General features: G+C 39.4%; 1 protein-coding gene across 1 annotated transcript in view; it reads left to right on the plus strand.

The window, feature by feature from the left end:
- The first annotated feature begins 389 nt into the window (after positions 1–389).
- The window catches only part of MALRD1 (MAM and LDL receptor class A domain containing 1), a 764,811-nt gene continuing 744,562 nt past the window's right edge, over positions 390–20,638 (plus strand). The window contains exons 1-2 of the mRNA XM_081558804.1: positions 390–811; positions 11,930–12,032. The gene's annotated coding sequence lies outside the window, so the exon portion shown is untranslated. The remainder of the gene's footprint in view (positions 812–11,929; positions 12,033–20,638) is intronic.

Below are 20,638 nucleotides of genomic sequence, written 5' to 3' on the forward strand. Positions count from 1 at the left end.
GGAGATGAGGGTTGGATCGCTGGTGGGGAAGATCCCCTGGAGGAGGAAATGACAACCCACTCCAGTATTCTTACCTGGGTAATCCCATGAGGAGCCTTGCAGGCTACATACAGTTCATGAGATAGCAAAGAGTCAGACACGACTGAGTGACTGAGCACGCAGAACAATGTCATTTGTAACTGTAATTATAATGGCAGTTGTTAACAATTACCACCGTGATGGGCAGGGCAAAGGTGAATAGGGCCGACTGTGAGTTCGGCGCAGATAGTCGTAGACATGCAGGTCCTGAAGGTGCAGATCCAGAAACAGCCGCGAGGTGGCGCCAAGCTTCACAGTTGGCTCCAGGATGCCTGGTCCCGGATGCGCGGCCCGGGGCGGGGAGACGGTCTGTCAGCAATTCCAGGAGACTCTAGGGCTGGGCCTCTACAGGGCTGATGGGCCCAGGATCCCCTTCCTTCAGACCTCAGCGGGGTTTTTCTTCAGTCCAGGGAGCCAGCCTTGACAGTGCTCATCTGTTTGAAATGCAATACGGCGGCCACAACCTAGGGACAGAGTCCAGCTCTGTCAACCAGGCAGAAGGTCGTTGCCCACCTCCTTCCCGCGCGGTGGGGTCCTTCGGGGCAGCGAGGGCCCCAGGCCATCCTGTTACTGCACCAAAGCTTTGCGTAATCCTCCACCAGAGGTTGCAACTGCGCCCAAGGGTCACCTTGGCCACTCCCTGGAAGATGGTGCACACTTTTTGTGCAGCCAAGCTGAGCACTGGATGGAGACCCTGCATCCAAACGGTCCTCGCCATCTCCTGGCCCCTCTGGTAGGTCACAGGCTCCAGTCCTTTCCCGCAGCTTCTTCACCAGCTACATGTCCTTGCTCAGGTCAGTCTTGCAGCCCACGACTGTGATGGGCACCTCCCTGCAGAAGTGATTCACCTCCGGGTTGTTGTTGTTTAGTCATTAAGTTGTGTCGGACTCTACGACCCCATGAACTATACCTTCTAGGCTCCTCTGTCCATGGGATTCTCCAGGCAAGAATATTGGAATGGGTCGCCATGCCTTCTCCAGGGGATCTTCCCGACCCAGGGGTTGAACCCGTGGCTCCTGCGTTGGCAGCCGGATTCTTTGCCCGGAAGCTCTTCACCTCCTGGTGGCACCAAAGATGTTGTTAGAGCTTCCCTGGCTGGTGACCCGGAAGCAGAGGATCATGGTGCTGGCGCCAGTGGAGAACAGGGCTTCATGCTGCCCTGGTCTACACGTCCTGCTGTGTCCCTTGTCCTGCAACGTTCTTTGTCCTGTTGGGTCCTGTTAGGGCAGCAGTGTGGAAGAAGTGGAGTGGTGGGAGGAAGTCGACAATTTTTTTAAATCTCAGTTTTTCTCTTTTTTAATTTTGTCTGTTATATTAATACACTTCCCAGTCTGCGGTATATCTAAAACTTGGGGCACAGTTATTCAAAATAACGTTTGGATATTTCAAATCTAGTTTAAAGTGACCTTGAAAACCTGATGAGTAAATGGCACAAGGAAAATTAATACCATCGTTTCTGCTCAATTTAGCCATAATTTTACCCCAATTTAGTATTACCGGGGCTGTTACTGTCATTTAAATTTCGTAGGCCTCATATTCTTAGCTATTAGTGTATAAATCGGAGAAGGCAATGGCACCCCACTCCAGTACTCTTGCCTGGAAAATCCCATGGACAGAGGAGCCTGGTAGGCTACAGTCCATGGGGTCGCTAAGAGTCGGACACGACTGAGCGACTTCACTTTCACTTTTCCCTTTCACGCACTGGAGAAGGAAATGGCAATCCACTCCAGTATTCTTGCCTGGAGAATCCCAGGGACGGGGAGCCTGGTGGGCTGCCGTCTATGGGGTTGCACAGAGTCGGACACGACTGAAGCGACTTAGCAGCAGCAGCAGCAGTGTATAAATATCAAAACCCAATCCTTACTTACGGGTATAAAAATAAGAACTCATATGTTTGTAAAACCCTTTATAAATTTGAACTGCCTTTAATTCCGAATATCAGCCCTCCGTTCTGCTGTTCTAAGTGCGGTACAAAATAGAGATGTTGAAAGCATGGATAATGCATTTCCATTTTCAACCATTAAGGAACACCCAGACTAAAAGGTAATTATTTTCCCTTGATTATGAAACATTAAGTTGCGAAGCTATATGCAGAAATTTTGTTTAATTATAAACAGAACAGCCTGGAATGATGTGGTGACAATGGCTAGAAAAGCCAGGTTAAATGCTTTTCAAGCTGTGCTTGTTTCATTAATGTGGAACTGTCATTTTTGCTGACTTCTGGTTACTTGCTGAGGAACTGACAAGGGAAAGTGTCTATCTCTAGTTTTTAATACTAATCTTAATCAAATCATAAAGCCAACACATCTTTTCCTTTAATATAACAGAGACAAAGTTATTAGTCAACCCCCCAGGGTCTCTGGCCGAAAGAATAAAAGCGAATTTTTAAAAAAAACATGACACACTTTATATTTCCTCAGTGCTTGCTATTAAAGCTGTCGTTTGTTGACCTTTTGAGTGCCAGATAATTTACAGACCTCTTCTACAGTCCTCATAACTTCAGCAGCATAAGGGTCAATTTTGTTATCTGATTTCATAGAAATGACTGTTTCTTATAGTTGTGTGTGAAAAATTGTAAAGTGATTTTGAGGCTCTGTGTGTTATCTTCTGGCAAGAGAATTGACTTTTGCTTCTGGCATGCAGGAGATTTAGAGGAAGAATACTTCAGCCTTGTGTGGGGTTGAGTTGATTTGCAGCTGTATCTAAATTTTTATGAAAACTATTCTTTTCTAGTCACACTTAGTCTTATAGCACAGCCCCTGATGAGTCCTATGTGAAAACTAGAAGTATTTTCTGGGATCCTCCCTTTGGTGGGCTCTCATCTTTATTTTCTTAATCCCCTGAGACCACTGAATTCTCTGTTGAACTCTACTCAGCTTTTTGGCCTTTGAGTTGCTGCCTGTTTGACTTTTCAGCCTCTTGACCACCACCTGAAAAAAAGCCAGTGACAGAAAGGAACATATAATGATGAATTTAGCCTTACCTCTTTGTATTATACTTTCTTTTTCTTGAGGATATTGACTCCTCAAGTCTTTGCTGTCTTGGTAACACATTGCCATCAGTTTTTTTTGTTTTGTTTTGTTTTGGTTTGTTTGTAAAAAATCTACCCAGGGTTTCTTGTTGTTTTCTGTAGAGAATGCTCTGACACCAGCTAGTCCCTCATGGCTGTAAGTAGAAGCCTTTCATAGAGGCTTTGTCTGGAAGCTCATTGATTTTTTTTTTTTTTCTGGAAACAAACTCCAGCTTTTTTCTGGAATCACATTGATTTTCTTGTTGCCCCTACTCAACCCATAGCAATTCATGATCCATGAAAGCTGAAATCATATATTGCTTTCCACAAAATTTCTCTTATGTGGAAAGCTCTGTCCATCTTACAGTTGGTTAACAGTTTCTCTGTTGCTGTTTAGTTGCTCAGTTGTGTCTGACTCTTTGCAACTCCATGGACTGTAGCCCACCAGGTTCCTCTGTCCATGGGATTTCCCAGGCAAGAATACTGAAGTAAGTTGCCTTTCCTTCTTCTTGGGCTCCTCTCGACTCAGGGATCAAACCCGTGTCTCCTGCATTGGCAGGTGGATTCTTTACCACTGAGCTACCTAGGAAGTCCTACTTTGTTCTTATTTTAGCCAATTTAGCCTAATTCTGGTGTATCAAACACTGTAAAGATAGAGGTGATTTGTGATGCAGTTGTTCTAGTTAGTCTAGATGTGAACATTCGCCAGAAGGCTCAGTTCTTTCCTCCTAATCCTCCCTTTACAACCTGAGGATAGGCCAATGACAATTATAAGGAGGCAAAAACTTGTAATAGGAGTTCAGGCTGTGATCATATACTCCTGACACTGATCAGAATTTTAATTTGAAGGGAGGTAGATGACTGCAATTATTAGTATATATAAATATTTTGGATGTAGATTTTTTTCGCTTGGAAAAGTTACTTAGCCTCTTTATGCTTCTGTCTGTAAAATGGTGATAAATTACACTAAGTGCTTTATAGAGTTGTTTGGAAAATTAAATGTTGTTTGCTTTTCTTTACAAAGCACATAAAACAGTGCTGAGCATGTAGATACATTGTGTCAGTGTTTGTTAAATAAAGAAGAAAAGTCAAGGCTGCTAAAAGTCACAGCCCATTTGAGGAAGCAAGCACGGCTCTCTCCCATAATTCTTGTCTAGTTAAGACATTAGACTCTGAACTTAGTATTTGATCTGTTTTTTACCATCTAGATCAATAGCTGGACTTTTTCTTTCTGGTGTTGCCAAAAGTGTCATGGCATTGTTAGTTGGAGTTACAGGATATGGGAGAGAGGACAAGTGAAGAGTTTGGGTATCATGCAAAGGACAGTGTGTCCAAGTGATAAACACATCCTTGCTTTTTATTTACTTATTTATTTTGAGGGCTTTCACTAGGATGGCTCTGAATTGAGTACTATTCAGAGGACTTGAGTGAGGGCTACTTCATAGATTACAAAGAGGAACATCTAGGAGGAATAGACGTTGTATGGCTGTGTCATTCTAGGTCCTTAAAAATTAAAAATATTGGTTTCATGTGTATGTGGATTCAGTAACTGGAAAAATCCCTTGCAGATTACCATACTGTACTATACTATACTGTACTACATTATACCACACTACACTATACTATATGACACTACACTATACCACACTATACTACACTACACTGCACTATACCACACTACTATACTACACTGTACCATACTATACTATACTATACTACACTACATTGTACCACACTATACTGCACTACATTATACTATACTACACTATACCATACTATATTATACTACACTATACCATATTGTACTACACTATACTATACCACACTATATTACTCTATACCACACTACACTACACTACACTATAATACACTATACCACACTATACTATACTATACAATACTACTCTATACCACACTATACTATACTACACTGCACTACACCATAGCATAGCATAGCATACCATACTATACTATAGTACACAACCCTATACTATACTACACCACACATACTATACTATAGTACACTGTGTGTGCATGCTTTATCGCTCAGTCATGTCTGACTTTTTGCAACCCCATGGACTGTAACCCGCCGTGCTCCTCTGTCCGTGGAATTTTTCAGGCAAGAATGCTGGAGTGGGTTGCCATTTCCTCCTCCAGGGGATCTACCCAACCCAGGAATTGAACCTGCACCTCCTGCATCTCCTGCAGGTGGATTCTGTACCTGCTGAGCCATTGGGGAAGCCCCATAGTATACTAAGTATACTATAATATACTGTATGTAAATCCCCTGTCTCTTGCCTCATCATCCCTTCAGTGAGTCTCTATTTCACACCCTTCGTCCGAGCACTCAGACACTATGTATTTGGGCCCTTATCCACAGATAAAACTCTATCTGCTGCTACCTTCTGTATAGGCTTCCACTGTATCTCCATGACTTCAGTGAATTTATTTTGTTCATTTTTCTCCAAACCAAGGACATTCATTCTTAGATATGGTCATGTTTCCTGCTGTTTTCCTCCCTGGAGTTCTCTGCCATTCTTTGTTAGACTAAGTTTTGTTCTCCATTTAGGCTGCATTAGTTGGGATAAAGTTCAGTTATGATAACTAGCAGAAAACTCAACTAATTGTGGTTTAAACAAGTAAGAGGTTTATTTGTTTCGTATAACAAGGAATTTGGAGCTAGGGAATCTCAGACTGATAAAATCGTTCTGCATAAACCTGGCTTCCTTCTATCCTTAAACTGTTTTCAGCCTCATGGTTACAATGTGGGTGTTGTGCCTCTAGCCTTCTATCCATGATCCACATGGAGGAAAAGAGAGGGTTACAGGGCAAAAGCAGAACGCCAAAACTTACACCATTGTCCATTTGAAAAAGCCTGTCCTTCTGGCCTGCAGTTCATTGGCTGGAAGTGAGTCACGTGGCTAAGCCCAACTGTGGGGGATTCTAGGAAGGCATCTCAATTCTCCAGTCTCTGCGACAGAAAGTAAAGAAAATAAGGCTGTGAATGATTTTTGTGTATCTGATTCACAGCATCCAAACATTCAGTTTTTAGCTTTCATGAACTCCAGAAACACTGATTTATGCCCACAGTTTTATTGTAATTTAACTTATGTTATTATGATCGAAAAAAGTTTATGGTTTGGCTCTTTGGTTGGATTAGACTGAGCTTCATCTTGTCACATTGTGATTAGCACTTACTTAGATGTTTCTTGAAAATAAACATATTCCTTTGAGGATGAATTAAGCAAATGAATAGGAACTGTTGCAAACAGAACCAGCGAGGTCCATGATGATGATTTCGCTGCCTCTTCTTCCTACCTGATACTAGCCAGTCCCTATATTTCATGCGTGCAGGCTAAGTTGCTTCAGTTGTGTCTGACTCTTAGCGACCCTATGGACTGTAGCCTGGTAGGCTCCTCTGTTCATGGGATTCTCTAGGCAAGAATAGTGGAGTGGGTTGCCTTGCTCTCCTCCAGGGGATCTTCCCCACTCAGGGATGGAACTTGTGTCTTCTGTGGCTCCTGCATTGCAGGCAGATTCTTTACCACTGAGCCACCAGGGAAGCCCATTTATCTATTTCATGGGCAAGATCAAAGCCACTGAGCATTGTGGACTGAAGGAAGTGTTCAGACCTGAGGAAGAGATATGAATAAAACATATTTAGGAGAGTGGGGGTGGGCTCCTTGAGGGAATAAAATGCTGTTGGTCATGCTTTTGTCAGTTGTGAATAAAGAATTGCTTCATGTAATTCTTAGTGACAGTGAAGTAAATTTTGTTGGGAGAGGGATTCAAAGAAGTTGAACAATTTTCCTTGAATGAAACAATGGTAGGTAATGGAACTGGGGTTGGCAGACAGATCTAACTCTGAACTTAATGTCTTTCTACTGGTTTTGGGTAAAAGACTGAGATACATTATGTGGATCAAAGGCTAGGCAGCAGGCAGCATCCTGTTTCTCAAATAACTGTGGGAGAGACATTACTTGTGTTCATCAAGGTCAATCACATCAAGGTCAATACTTACTTATGGAGTAAGTATCTATTTATTTAGGGGTGACCATTGCTAGCAATGAGAACACACTGGAATTTTGAGACAATTTTGATTAAGGTGAAGCTTGATACTTTGAAATATATTTTCAGAACCAATTTGAGCAAGTGAAATGAAAAGCTGAAAAAATACAGCTTTATAAATAATGGAAGCTTTGTCATTCTTTAATATTACAGAGCAAATAGCTCTAAATTCTAATTACTGGTGTATAATGCTGAATATCTTTGGTGAAGTTAATTAAAGAGTGGCTCTTGAATATTTTGCCTAAAATGTCCATGCCTCACTTTTATGCTGCTGAGCCCTTTAAAAAACACATGCTAATAACTGGGAAGAAACACAGTCTAGACTGTATCTCTTTTCAGACTGTGCATCCCAGATCCTCCTTTGCTGAGGCTGTAGTGCTGGACATTATTTGTGCTGGGAGAGGAGACAGAGGGGTATCCTGAGAGTCAGTCTTAGTACTTTTTGTTCTTTTATGTTCTCGTATTCATTTCTTGGGTGTAGTCAACAAGATATTCTATTTGGAGGACTTTTCAGTTTTTTGCTTGTGGGCCTTTTCTTTTGTCTATTGCTGTAATCTTGCACAATTATGGAGAAGGTATTAGGATACTTCTCCTGTTTTGCTGTGCAAATTATAATAGACCTAGCAGAATGAAAATTTTACTCTTCAAGGACTAATGCATTGGTTTTTTACTTTTCACTATGAAGAGTTCTTTTAAAGTAAGAAATCAATAGAAACATTCATGTTATATTATAATTTTTATGATAGTTGATGTGACAAACATGCTATGAATTTTAAAATACTATCAAATAACTTGTAATGTTTTAATCACTAAAATCTATTCGAAATGCAATAAGTACAAGTGTTAAACATATTATTTATTCAAACAACATTGTGCTTTGTGCTATGTGGATCCACAGACTTATTTTTTTAAATTTAAATTTATTTATTTTTATTTAGAGGAGAATTGCTTTACAGTATCATGTTTGGTTCTGCCATACAGCAGCATGAATCAGCCACAGGTATACGTATGTCCCCTCTCTTGAACCTCCCTCCCACATCCCATCCCATCCCATTCCTCTAGGTTGTCACAGAGCATGGGATTTGAGCTCCCTGTTTCATACAGCAAATTCCCACTGGCTACGCATTTTACATATGGTAATGTATTTCAGTGCTGCTCTCCCAGTTCGTCCCACACTCTCCTTCTCCTACTGTGTCCACAAATCTGTTCTTTATGTCTGTGTTTCAGTTACTGCCCTGCAAATAGGATCATCAGTACCATCTTTCTACATTCCATATATTTGTGTTAATATACAATATTTGTTTTCTCTTTCTGACTTACTTCACTCTGTATAATAGGTTCTACGTTCTTCCACCACATTAGAAGTAACTCAAATGCGTTCTTGTTTACAGCTTATTATAACTGCCCTCTAGAATTCAATAGAAATAATCTAGATACAGCAGTCCCCAACCTTTTTGGCACCAGGGGCCAGTTTCATGGAAGATAGTTTTCCTATGGACTGGTTGTGGGGAGATGGTTTTGGGATGATTCAAGCACATTGTGTTTATTGTGCGCTTTATTTCTATTATTATTATATCAGCTCCACCTTTGAACATCAGGCATTAGATCCTGGAGTTTGGGATCCCTGATAGAAGATGCTTCACAGAAGAGTGAGAGGGAAGGTGAGCAAAACAGGGAAGGTAGTAGGTCTCTTAAGAGGGGCTGCCAAGTGTTGAATACTTTTCAGAAATTTCTAAAACCCCAAATAAGAGACATCTAGACTCACAATCTAAATTTTTACATTCAGCATGGCAAACGAAATGAGGGATGTTGATAACAGACTCTGGTTCCTCTGAAGATGAATTTGTTATTTGAATTTTTTAGATTGCTCGGTACTGTATTAATTTAGGGAGATTATGAGAGGTTATCTTGAAGTGTTCGGAGAAGGCAATGGCACCCCACTCCAGTACTCTTGCCTGGAAAATCCCATGGGCGGAGGAGCCTGGTAGGCTACAGTCCATGGGGTCACTAAGAGTCGGACACGACTGAGCAACTTCACTTTCACTTTTCCCTTTCATGCACTGGAGAAGGAAATGGCAACCCACTCCAGCATTATTGCCTGGAGAATCCTAGGGACGGCGGAGCCTGGTGGGCTGCCGTCTATGGGGTCGCACAGAGTCGGACACGACTGATGCGACTTAGAAGCAGCAGCAGCATCCTGAAATGTTTAGCCTATTTTTTTTTTTTTGGCACTAATATAGAAACACCTAAAAGTCTAAAACCAAGTGCAGTCATTGTTTTTTAATTTATATATAAATTAAATCAATTAAAAAACAATATATACATATACACACACACACACACACACACACACACACACATATATATATATATATATATATATATATATATAGGCTCAGATGGTGAAGAATCTGCCTGCAATGCAGGAAACTGTCATTTGATCCCTCGGTTGAGAAGATCCCCTGGAGAAGGGAATGGCTACCCCTCCAGTATTCTTGCCTGGAGAATTCCATGGACAGAGGAGCCTGGCAGGCTACAGTCCATGGGGTCACAAAGAGTCAGACATGAACTGAGAAACTAACACACACACACACACACACACACACACACACACATAATTTATTTATTTGGCTGTGCCATGTCTTAATCACGGCATATGGCATCTTTGATCTTCCTTGGGGTATTTGGCATCTTTAGTTGAAGCATGTGAACTCTTAGTTGTGGCATGTGGAATCTATCAATAGTTCCCTGACCAGGAATTGAACCCAGGCCCCACTCATTGGGAGTTCAGAGACTTACCCACTGGACCACAAGGGAAGTTCCATGTGTGGTCATTTTTTTAATGAGAGACCATGTTGTATAGAAGTTGAGGTTCAGATATTGATGCATATTCTAGCTTAGAGGCTTATTAGCTACCTCCTTTTGGTCATCGCATTTAAACTTATTAGTTCTCTATTTATTTATGTGCAAAAAAGAGAGATTAATAGGATTTCTGTGGGGATTAAATAGATTTTATTATATTTAATACATCTAGTACAAGTTTGGCACATTTCAGTTCTTATTAAATGATGGCTATTATTATTATTATTATTATTATTATTAAACTCCATCCTTTCTAGATGTACAATCATTTCTAAAGCAAAAGCTATGATGCCAGAGTTGCACAAGAAAATACTACTAGAAACAAAAGGATTATATTTTCCTATGTGGATGTATTTTGCTAATATTTCCAACAAAACCCTTTGGACAAATCTTTTGGAATATGAATTCAGTATTAGGATTGATTCAACATTTAAAAAAATCAGTTTGAGGGAAATAGTCAATGATGTTCAAAGGGGTTTATGTGGAGTTATTGATGTTTCTGCTGTGGTCAGTATTTAGAGTGAGGGACAGGAAAGCCACATTGATACTTCAGTGGTTTACATGATGCTTTCTTTGTCATGGAAACCATATCCTTACATACAAAACTGTTGGAGAGAAAGGAGCCCATAAATAGACCTTATTTTCCCTCTATTATTCTAAATCTGTTCTCATCAGAGGGCCATATGAAGAAAATAAAAAAATATAAAAGGAAGGCTAATGATCTCTATGTGATGATTTTTTAAACAGCAAATCTAGAAATAAGAGAAGACAGTGGATTTTTATAGGTAGTTCTGATGGTACTTAAACTGAAAAAGATAAATATTTACTTAACATGAGAGTTCAAAAGAAACAGGAATGGAAAATGAAGTAATTGCTAAATTATCCAAATGAATTTTTAAGGTAAAACTATGGAGCAGGAGACTCAGGTTCGATCCCTGGGTCAGGAAGGTCCCCTGGAGAAGGAAATGGCAACCCACTCCAATATTCTTGCCTGGGAAATCCCATGGACAGAGGAGCTTGGTGGGCTGTAGTCCATGGGTCGCAAAGAGTTGGGCACGACTGAACAACTAACACACACACACACAGAGCAATTAATTTATTAAATGAAGACAGCAGCTGGAGTAGTAGTAGTAAAACATTTGTTCTATTATTGCATGTTGTTCCATATAATGTACGTTAAGCGTTGCTGTGTAGGATTATAAAGGTAACCGAAAACATCTCATTGACCTGCATCTTATCACCTGGGTCTTGAAATAAGGAAATAGCCCAAGCTTGAAAACTAGCTCTGCCTTTTTATTTTGGAAACTTCAGAGGGAATTTTTGACTTTTATAAGAAGTAACATAAATAATTCAGTGACTAGACATAGCCCTGTTTAAAATGTTTAAAGTACAACATCATAAGAGCAACTGCAGAAAACTCCCTGAAAACTCGCAGAGGTGTGTAATGTCTCTAATTATATTTAAAGACTATTAGTGGCTGGGCCTGGGGAACAGCCACTGAGTTGGCTTATTCACTGATTGGCCCTAGTGGATAAATAGAAGAATCTGAACCAGTGCTGTGTAGTTGCTTCAGCTGAGGACCCTTAAGGCAGTCTCATTTTGAAAATAGGCTCTGAGACTCTAGAATTGATTTGAGGAGGGAGTGGGTTGAGTGAAATAGAAATCTGACCTAAAAATACAGGGTCTGTAGAGATGATTTTGCATCTAAGGGTATTTTCATCATAGCAGCTAATTACTACTGTTATGGACTGAATGTTTGTGTCCCCTCAAAATCCATGGATTGAAATCCATACCCAGGTGAAATGATATTTGGGGGTGGGGCCTTCGGGAGGTAATGAGGTCATGAGGCTGGAGCCCTCACGTGGACTTATAAAAAGAGGAAGAGCTAGGAGATCTGGCTTTTTCTCCCAGCATGCATCGGAGGAGGCCTTGTGAGGACCTAAGAGGAAGACATCCCTCAGCGAGACCTGGGCCATGCTGGCACCCTGACCTTGGACTTCCAGACTCCCGGACTGTAAGACATGAATACTTGTTGTTTAAGCCCCCCAGTCTGTGATATTCTCTTATATTAGCCCAAACCAATTAAGTAAACTACCAGTTTTTGGTCCTTCCATACAGAAATAAAGACATTTTCTCCATTATACTTTCATGAGAAACACCTTTGTGTTAACAACTGACTTAATTTTTTAAGTTTGTTATTTTTTAATTTTTGAAACTATAAAAAATGTATTGGAGTATGTTGATTTAAAATGTGTTTCTGTCGTGCAGCAGAGTGAATCAGTTATATATATATCTCCACAACTTTTTTAGATTCTTTTTCCATGACTTCTTATTTTTAAGGAAGTTTATTTATGAAAATGAAAGTCACTCAGTTGTGTCCGAGTCTGCTACCCCATGGTCTATACAGTCCATGGAATTCTCCAGGCCAGAATACTCGAGTGGGTAGCCTTTCCCTTTTCCAGTGGATCTTCCCAATCCAGGGATCGAACCCAGGTCTCCCCCCGCGTTGCAGGCAGATTCTTTACCAGTTGAGGCAGCAGGGTTCTGAATTATTTTGTTTTGAATTTCTTTAGATTTGATTTGATACTCTTATTGTAGCTTGCTTAATCATCTATTTGGGAGTAATTGATAATATTTTAAGACAACTCTATCTTATGCAGGCAATTCTAAATTAAAGGGCTTTAAGAAATCGGTGTCATGGTAAATTTGTTTAGTGTATCAAACAACTATTTGTAAATCAATGAGAGCACCTATGTTATTGGCAAAAGTTGACATTAGAAAAGCAGAATGTGAGAAATTGATATTGAGGGGATAATTCCCTTCTTAAAAAAAAGATTATTAAAAAAAACCTCAAGAAAATAGTAGTAGAAATAGTTGATACTTTTTCATGGCATTTACCAAATCAAGATAATACAAAGAAAATGATTTACTGAAAAATCATGTATTTGGGGAGTCACATGGCAGGTGGGATTGACATCAAGGTTTTCACTGTGTCATTCGCATTATGACAATTGTAAGAAGCTCGAAATATTGTGGCTTTTGAGGGAAGAGGTGGCATATAAAAACATGTAGAGGACTATAAAGAGTTTAACGGTCAGGCGTTTTCTGATACTACACAAACAAGACAGATATGATGGGCTGAGTGGAAAGAAAGCCACTGTTGAGCATAAAATTGGCTCTTTGGCTCATGGGTGGTTTCATTTCCTTTAATATAGATTTCAAAGCTGCTGCTACTGCTGCTGCTGCTAAGTCGCTTCAGTCGTGTCCGACTCTGTGCGACCGACCCCATAGACGGCAGCCCACCAGGCTCCGCCGTCCCTGGGATTCTCCAGGCAAGGATTTCAAGGCAGCCGAGTATTAACCTTGGTTTAGGTAGAGGTCTTTGTTTAGACACAGGACTGATGAGTTAATCATCTGATGTAGGAGCTATCAAATTTTCCCTATAAAGCAGGGGTCCCACACTCTGGGATCTAATGCCTGATGATCTGAGGTGGAACTGCTGCCGCTTCTGCTAAGTCGCTACAGTCGTGTCCGACTCTGTGCGACCCCACAGATACCAGCCCACCAGGCTCCTCTGTCCACGAGATTCCCTAGGCAAGAATACTGGAGTGGGTTGCCATGTCCTTCTCCAGAGGTGGAACTAGTGTAATAATAATAGAAATAAAGTGCACATTAAATGTATTATGCTTGAATCATCCCAAAGTCATCCCCCTCACCCCTAATCTGTGGAAAAATTGTCTTCCATGAAACTGGTCCCTGGTGCTAAAAAGGTTGGGACCACTGCTCTAAAGGGTTAGTAGTAATAAGTTCAGTGTCAGGGACCATGTGACGTCTTGCAGCTACTCAACTCTGTGATAGGATGTCACAGCCTTAAGCAATATGTGAATGATGAGCAGCTGTGTCCAATAAATATTTATAAAAAAACAGGAAGCAAGTGGAATTTAACCTATGGTTCATAGTTTGGCAAGCCTGATAGCACTTTCCCGTGGAAGACTTGACAGTTTGCTTGGTAGAGTTTAAGAGGAGTGATAATAAGTGAGCTTCATCTCTGTGATTTTTAAAAACTTGTTTATTTTATAATTTAAAAATTCTGTAATAGTTCATCTTGGGTATTACCTTTCATGGAAACAAACTTTTTTCTAATTTTATACTTACTAGCCTATAGAACCCTGAGACCCACTCCAGACCACAAGCATCTTGAAGAACGGGTTTACTTCACATCTGTATTCTCAGTGCACTGGATAGTGCTCATTACTAAATCGATGCTTAATAGACATGTTAACTGAATCATCAAATGTTTAAGCATTTCTAGGCTGCTTTAAGTGCAATAAAAATGCTGAAAAATCTTGAAACAGTGAAATACTGAAGGTTCCCCTTTTTATACAGTAAGGAGTCTACCAGTCAGTCTTTCTTGCCTTTGGAAGCATTTTTACTGCTATGGTACAAGGACTGAAACCTTTTCTTTTGAGTTTCCATACAGTCAAAGACATAGACCAGGATAGGTTTATGTCAGAGGAATGTAAAAAATAGTGTGTGAAAGTGTTAGTCTCTCAGTCGTGTCTGACTCTTTGTGACCCCGTGGACTGTAGCCTGCCAGGCTTCTCTGTCCGTGGAATTCTCCCGGCAAGAATACTGGTGTGGGTAGCCATTTCACTGTCCAGGGTGTGGAGCAGTAGAGTCCAGTTTGGCAATGTTGTAAAGATTGCTCTGTGACCCTGCAAAAACAACTGGCAGGGTGAAGCCTGATTCCATCGTCACCTCTTTTTGTGTGAGCAGCAAATATCACCAAGGTGTAGTGGGTTTCCTTTGTTCCAGTGGCAGCTGATGGGCAAGAAATGTTGACTGAAAAACTTTACAAGGGCAAAGTAAATGCCTCAGTCTATGAGAAAGTTTTACAATTATCTTTGAATAGAGAGAGGGTGCAGTTTTACTGAAAGTGAATGAGTGATGAATGAGTGAATCCCATACTTAGAATCATAAACGTTTTTCTAGTGGTTGAATAACTGGTTCAATGAACAGAAGCAACTTGTGGGATGTAACAAGAAGGCGATTCTATATTTTTCTCTAATAGTCCCTTCACATTTATTTGGTGAATCTGACTTGTTTGTCCTATGCCCTACCTGAAAGCCCTGGGATCCCTTACCTGATGACTCTTAAATAGAAAATCCTATCATCACTTAAGTCATAAATTTCTAAGATTATAAATGTCTATATCTACCAGAATTACTTTACCTCCTGAAACAAATAAAACTGGATAAAACAGATGAAACAGTTTTGAAGACACTGAGCATCAGGCATGGAGGAACAGTGACTGACAGAAAACAAATGAGGTGAACCCATGATTGGTGCAGTAGTCTTGAGGAAATTTCTAGGTTGTAGTGCAGGGTGGGGGAACTTGGGCAGAATACAGTTGACTCCCTGAATTGAAGAAATATAACAGAGTTCAAGGTGACCAGATCAGCTCAATCCATGGGCCAGAGATCTGGAAAAGAGATATTTACACAAAGAATCTTTGATCTGCAAGAAGGTTCTTGCAGGTGTTTAGTGGGATATTGATTAGCTCAGGTGAGAAACCAACAGGCCTGAGCTGAGGGAAGGAACCATTTGAAAGGACTAGCTGGAGCGGTATGTGGCTGTCAAGGTCAAAAATCCCTGTCCCATCAGCTAGACTGGAAAACTTCACAATTATGGAGCCCTGGGTAGAGTACTCAGAGGGTCTTCCCTCAGTAGTGTGGAATAATTATCCCAATAAAAGGCAGTGGTTTTAAGATTGGATAAAAAAATCTAACTGAACGAATAGCATATATGCATGAAAAGATACTTGGCATAATTAGTGCTTAGGGCAATGCAAATTATTTCAATGAGATAACAATATATATCTAATAGACTGGATACAGTTAGAAAGACTGACCCAGCAAATGTTTGCAGATGGTGAAGGAACTAGAACCCTTAGACTGCTGATAGGAATGTAAAATATTATAATACAACCACTTTGGAAAACTGGCAGATTCTTACAGAATTAAAAATACCTACCGTATAGCCTATATATTCTGCTCCTGGCCGTTTACCCAAGAGGAAAGAAAGCATATATCCATACAAAGACTGGAAAGTGTATGTTCATAGCAACTTTATTTGTAATAACCAAAAAATGGAAACAACCCAAATATATATCAGTCTATGAATGGGTAAACAAATTATAGTATATCCATACAATGGAATACTACTCAGTCAGAAAATGAAATGAACTAGTACTACACACTGCAACATTGATTTGTCTCAAAATAATTATGCTGAGTAGAAGAAGCCAGATTGAAAATATTATGTATTTGATTTAATTTATATAAAATTCTTTAAAAATGCAAACTGATATATAGTGACAGAAGGTGGATCAACAGTGGCCATGGAGGCACAGTGGGGAGCTTGAAGGAATGAGAGAGAACAGGGAGTGATATGCTGATCAAATGCCTTTCCCTTCAAAGTCCAGTTCTCTAGTATCCCATCCCTGGGGTGTCTGCTCCAGTTCAGAGTTGTCAAGGCTGGTAGAGCAAGTCTGAAGCATTACTGTACCTCAAATATGAATATCTCTACTGAGAAATACTGTTTTTGAGTGTCAGCTGAAACATCTAGTTTTTTTTTTTTTTTAGAGTTAATAGCTTTATTTTTATAACTTAATTACTTTAGAAATTATGTAGATAACATTTCAATTTTGTTTTCTAAATTGGAGTGTAGTTGCTTCACAGTGTTGTGTTAGTTTCCACTGTGCAGCAAAGTGAATCAGCTATATGTATGTGTGTATTTTCCCTTTTAGAATTTCCTCCCCCTATAAGTCACCAAAGAGCATTAAGTAGAGTTCCCTGTGCTATACAGTAGTTTCTCATGAGTCATCTGTTTTGTACATAGTAGTGTATATATGTCAATCCTCATTTCTCAGTTCATCCCACCCCACTTTCCCTCCTTAGAGTCCGTACGTTTGTTCCCTACATCTGTGTCTATTTCTGCATTGCAAACAAGTTCATCTGTACCATTTTTCTAGATTTCACGTATATGTGTTAAGAAACATCTATTTGGATTTCACTTTGCAGTCATCTATACAGTTAGAAATAGATACAGGCCACACTTAAAAAAATTTTAAGACTATCAAGAGAATTTCTTAGAGAATTAGTTGTGGCATGTGACTCACGCGTAAATTGAGTTTGCAGGCTTTATTCACATCCTTTCTCTACTTACATATGTTCTTTAAGGGGAGTTAGCTTGAACATCTCAAAATAATAGAATTAGAGAAATTCAACTTCAATTAAAATTACTACCTAGCGATTTATTTTATTACAGTACTTGGTGATAGTTACACAATGGTACTGCTTTGTGATTGGAACCTGCTTGACCCATAGTACATGTGTACTGTCTGGTTAGGGTATCTTTTTATTCCTTAAATATCAGATGGCTAGAATTCAAGATAACATTTCTATAGTATTTGGATAGGAAGATGTGGACCAGGATCATAAGTACATTTTCAATTTCATCTAGTCACAATTTTCTAATATGGCCACGAAAACATTCTTGCAAACTAAGCGTAAGTAGCAAAACTTACCTAGGTTGAGATCTAACTTTTTTCTCCCTGTTCTCTGATAGTGAATTGCCACATAATGGAAAAGGAGGAAAAACATGACTTCTACTTTTGAGATACTGTTTTTGTCTAAATTTTATATTTAAAAATTTAGAGTATGTTAAAACATTTTTTTGAATGATACTGTATCTTCAGTAGTGCTTTTAACACCTGACATCTGAAGAGAAACTACATTAATTATTTTCTCATTTCTATAATCTCTGCTTCTCAGGTGGCTTCCCAGGTGGTAAAGAACCTGCCTGCCAATGCAGGAAATATGAAATGCGGGTTCAATCCCTGGTCAGGAAGATCTCCTGCAGTAGGAAATTGTCTGTATTTCTAGCATTCTTGCCTGGGAAATCCCATGGATAGAGGGGCCTGGTGGGCTAACAGTCCATGGTTGCCACAAAGAACTGGACACGACTAAGCACACAACACAAATAATCTCTGCTGTTTCCTCCTCAAATCCACTTTTTGGTGCTTAAAACAATCTCACTAAATGTCGTTTATATTTTAAGGCTTTCCTTTCTGTTCAGGCAAGTGCCTCATGGTATCTAGGAAATATCACCCTTTAAATTGAATGTTCTGGGCTGTAACCTTGAGGAGTATGAGGTTTGCAGGCATTATAGCAGTTTTATGATTCACCTCCAGGTTACAATTAGGGATGCTGAGTTTAAATGAAAAAATGTTGTGAATGGACTTTAGTTACCTTAGAAAAATGCTGTTTCTCATGGAGTCTCAAAAATAGGAAAGACCAATCTGTGTGCTCTCAGTGCTTTTTCTGTGATTAAACTTCAAGGGAAGAAGTGATAAGATATGGTTCTCACATCTTTGGATTTCGCGTCTGTTCTTGGTCTGTCAGTTACATTGAAATAAGAAATTGTAAAGCCTTGCAAAGCCTATATTTTGAAGAGTTTATTTGTACAGGTGGAACTTGGCCTGGAATATTTTATCATCCAGGTCTGACAATTTAAAAGGATAATTCTACTTAAAAGGATAGACTTATAAAGTAACTGAACTGTTCCTTTTCTTTATAAGCATTTTTGTAGACATTTGAAACTGATAATTTTGTCCACAAGTCATAGGCTTACACTTTTATATCCTCATTACTGGAAAATTATATTTATACTGCTCATTTTGGTATGTGCTATGCTGAGTAATTTAGACAGTAGTGCTGAATCTCAGTCTAATAACACTGATTTAGGGAATTTTGAAAATTGTATGGAATACCGTAACATAATTGTACTCATAAGAGAGCTAAATATACTTTCGAGGTGATCAGGAAGCACTATGGTTTTTAAAAATTGTTTTGAAATATTACTGTTCAGTATATTGAACAAAACATTTATTTCTAAAATACTCTTTTGTTAAAAGTGTTAATTGAAGTACTTTACCAGAAATCCTACAATACGAGTGATAAGAATATCTTTACAATGTGCCAGAATGTCATAGAGAGCCAACTTTGTCACAGAGTTTCTACTACATGATTCACTCATTTGCCAACTCAGCTATTTATAGTTAAAGGAAAAAACATAATGTAAATTTTATTGTTCTGTTGCCTTATGAGAGGCACTAAGCCACACCTCCCATGCCATAGGTATGTATTACTGACAAATTCTTGCTTTCTTTTTTAATCTTAGATAAGGTATTATTCTTTTACAATGACATATATAAGGTTATTTCTGAAGAATAAAATATATTGGATTATGTTATTTATCCACATTTACTTTTTAAACTGTTACCACACAAATAGAATTTTTTCCATTTATATTTTTACATATTTCTTCCAGATTTTTACATGTGCAGAATTTTACTAATGCGTATTGAACCTATGTTTTCTTGTAATGTTTATTTTAATTTACTCTTTTAAAAAATAAGACTCCAGTAAATATTGATATTATCCTCAGTAGATATACTTTTTTTTTTATTGTTCTCTTAAAGAAAAATGGTTATGGTAATTTAGAAATAATTCTGGTCCTGCCATTAGAAATAAATATACAAATTATATATGTTAGAATAATCTGGTATGAGTTCAGTTCAGTCACCCAGTCGTATCCGACTCTTTGTGACCCCGAGAACCGCAGCACGCCAGGCCTCCCTGTCCATCACCAGCTCCGGAGTTTACCCAAACCCATGTCCATTGAGTCGGTGATGCCATCCAACCATCTCATCCTCTGTCATCCCCTTCTCCTCCTGCCCTCAATCTTTCCCAGAATAAGGGTCTTTTAAAATGAATCAGCTCTTTGCATCAGGTGGCCAAAGTATTGGAGTTTCAGCTTCAACATCAGTCCTTCCAATGAACACCCAGGACTTATCTCCTTCAGGATGGACTGGTTGGATCTCATTGCAGTCCAAGGGACTCTCAAGAGTCTTCTCCAACACCACAGTTCAAAAGCATCAATTCTTCGGTGCTCAGCTTTCTTTATAGTCCAACTCTCACATCCATACATGACCACTGGAAAAACCATAGCCTTGACTAGACGGATCTTTGTGGACAAAGCAATGTCTCTGCTTTTTAATATGCTGTCTAGGTTGATCATAGCTTTCCTTCCAAGGAGTAAGTGTCTTTTAATTTCATCGCTGCAGTGATTTTGTGATTCTGCAGTGATTTTGGAGCCCAAAATATAAAGTCAGCCACTGTTTCCACTGTTTCCCCATCTATTACCCATGAAGTGATGGGACCAGATGCCATGATCTTAGTTTTCTGAATGTTGAGCTTTAAGCCAACTTTTTCACTCTCCTCTTTCACTTTCATCAAGAGACTCTTTAGTTCTTCACTTTCTGCCATAAGGATGATGTCATCTGCATATCTGAGGTTATTGATATTTCTCCTGGCAATCTTGATTCCAGCTTGTGCTTCCTCCAGCCCAGCGTTTCTCATGATGTACTCTGCATATAAGTTAAATAAGCCAGGTGACAATATACAGCCTTGACATGCTCCTTTTCCTATTTGGAACCAGTCTGTTGTTCCATGTCCAGTTCTAACTGTTGCTTCCTGACCTGCATACAGGTTTCTC

Source organism: Giraffa tippelskirchi, chromosome 13 (assembly GCF_054371585.1).
Source record: "Giraffa tippelskirchi isolate mGirTip1 chromosome 13, T2T-mGirTip1v1.2.pri, whole genome shotgun sequence".
NCBI lineage: Eukaryota > Metazoa > Chordata > Mammalia > Artiodactyla > Giraffidae > Giraffa > Giraffa tippelskirchi.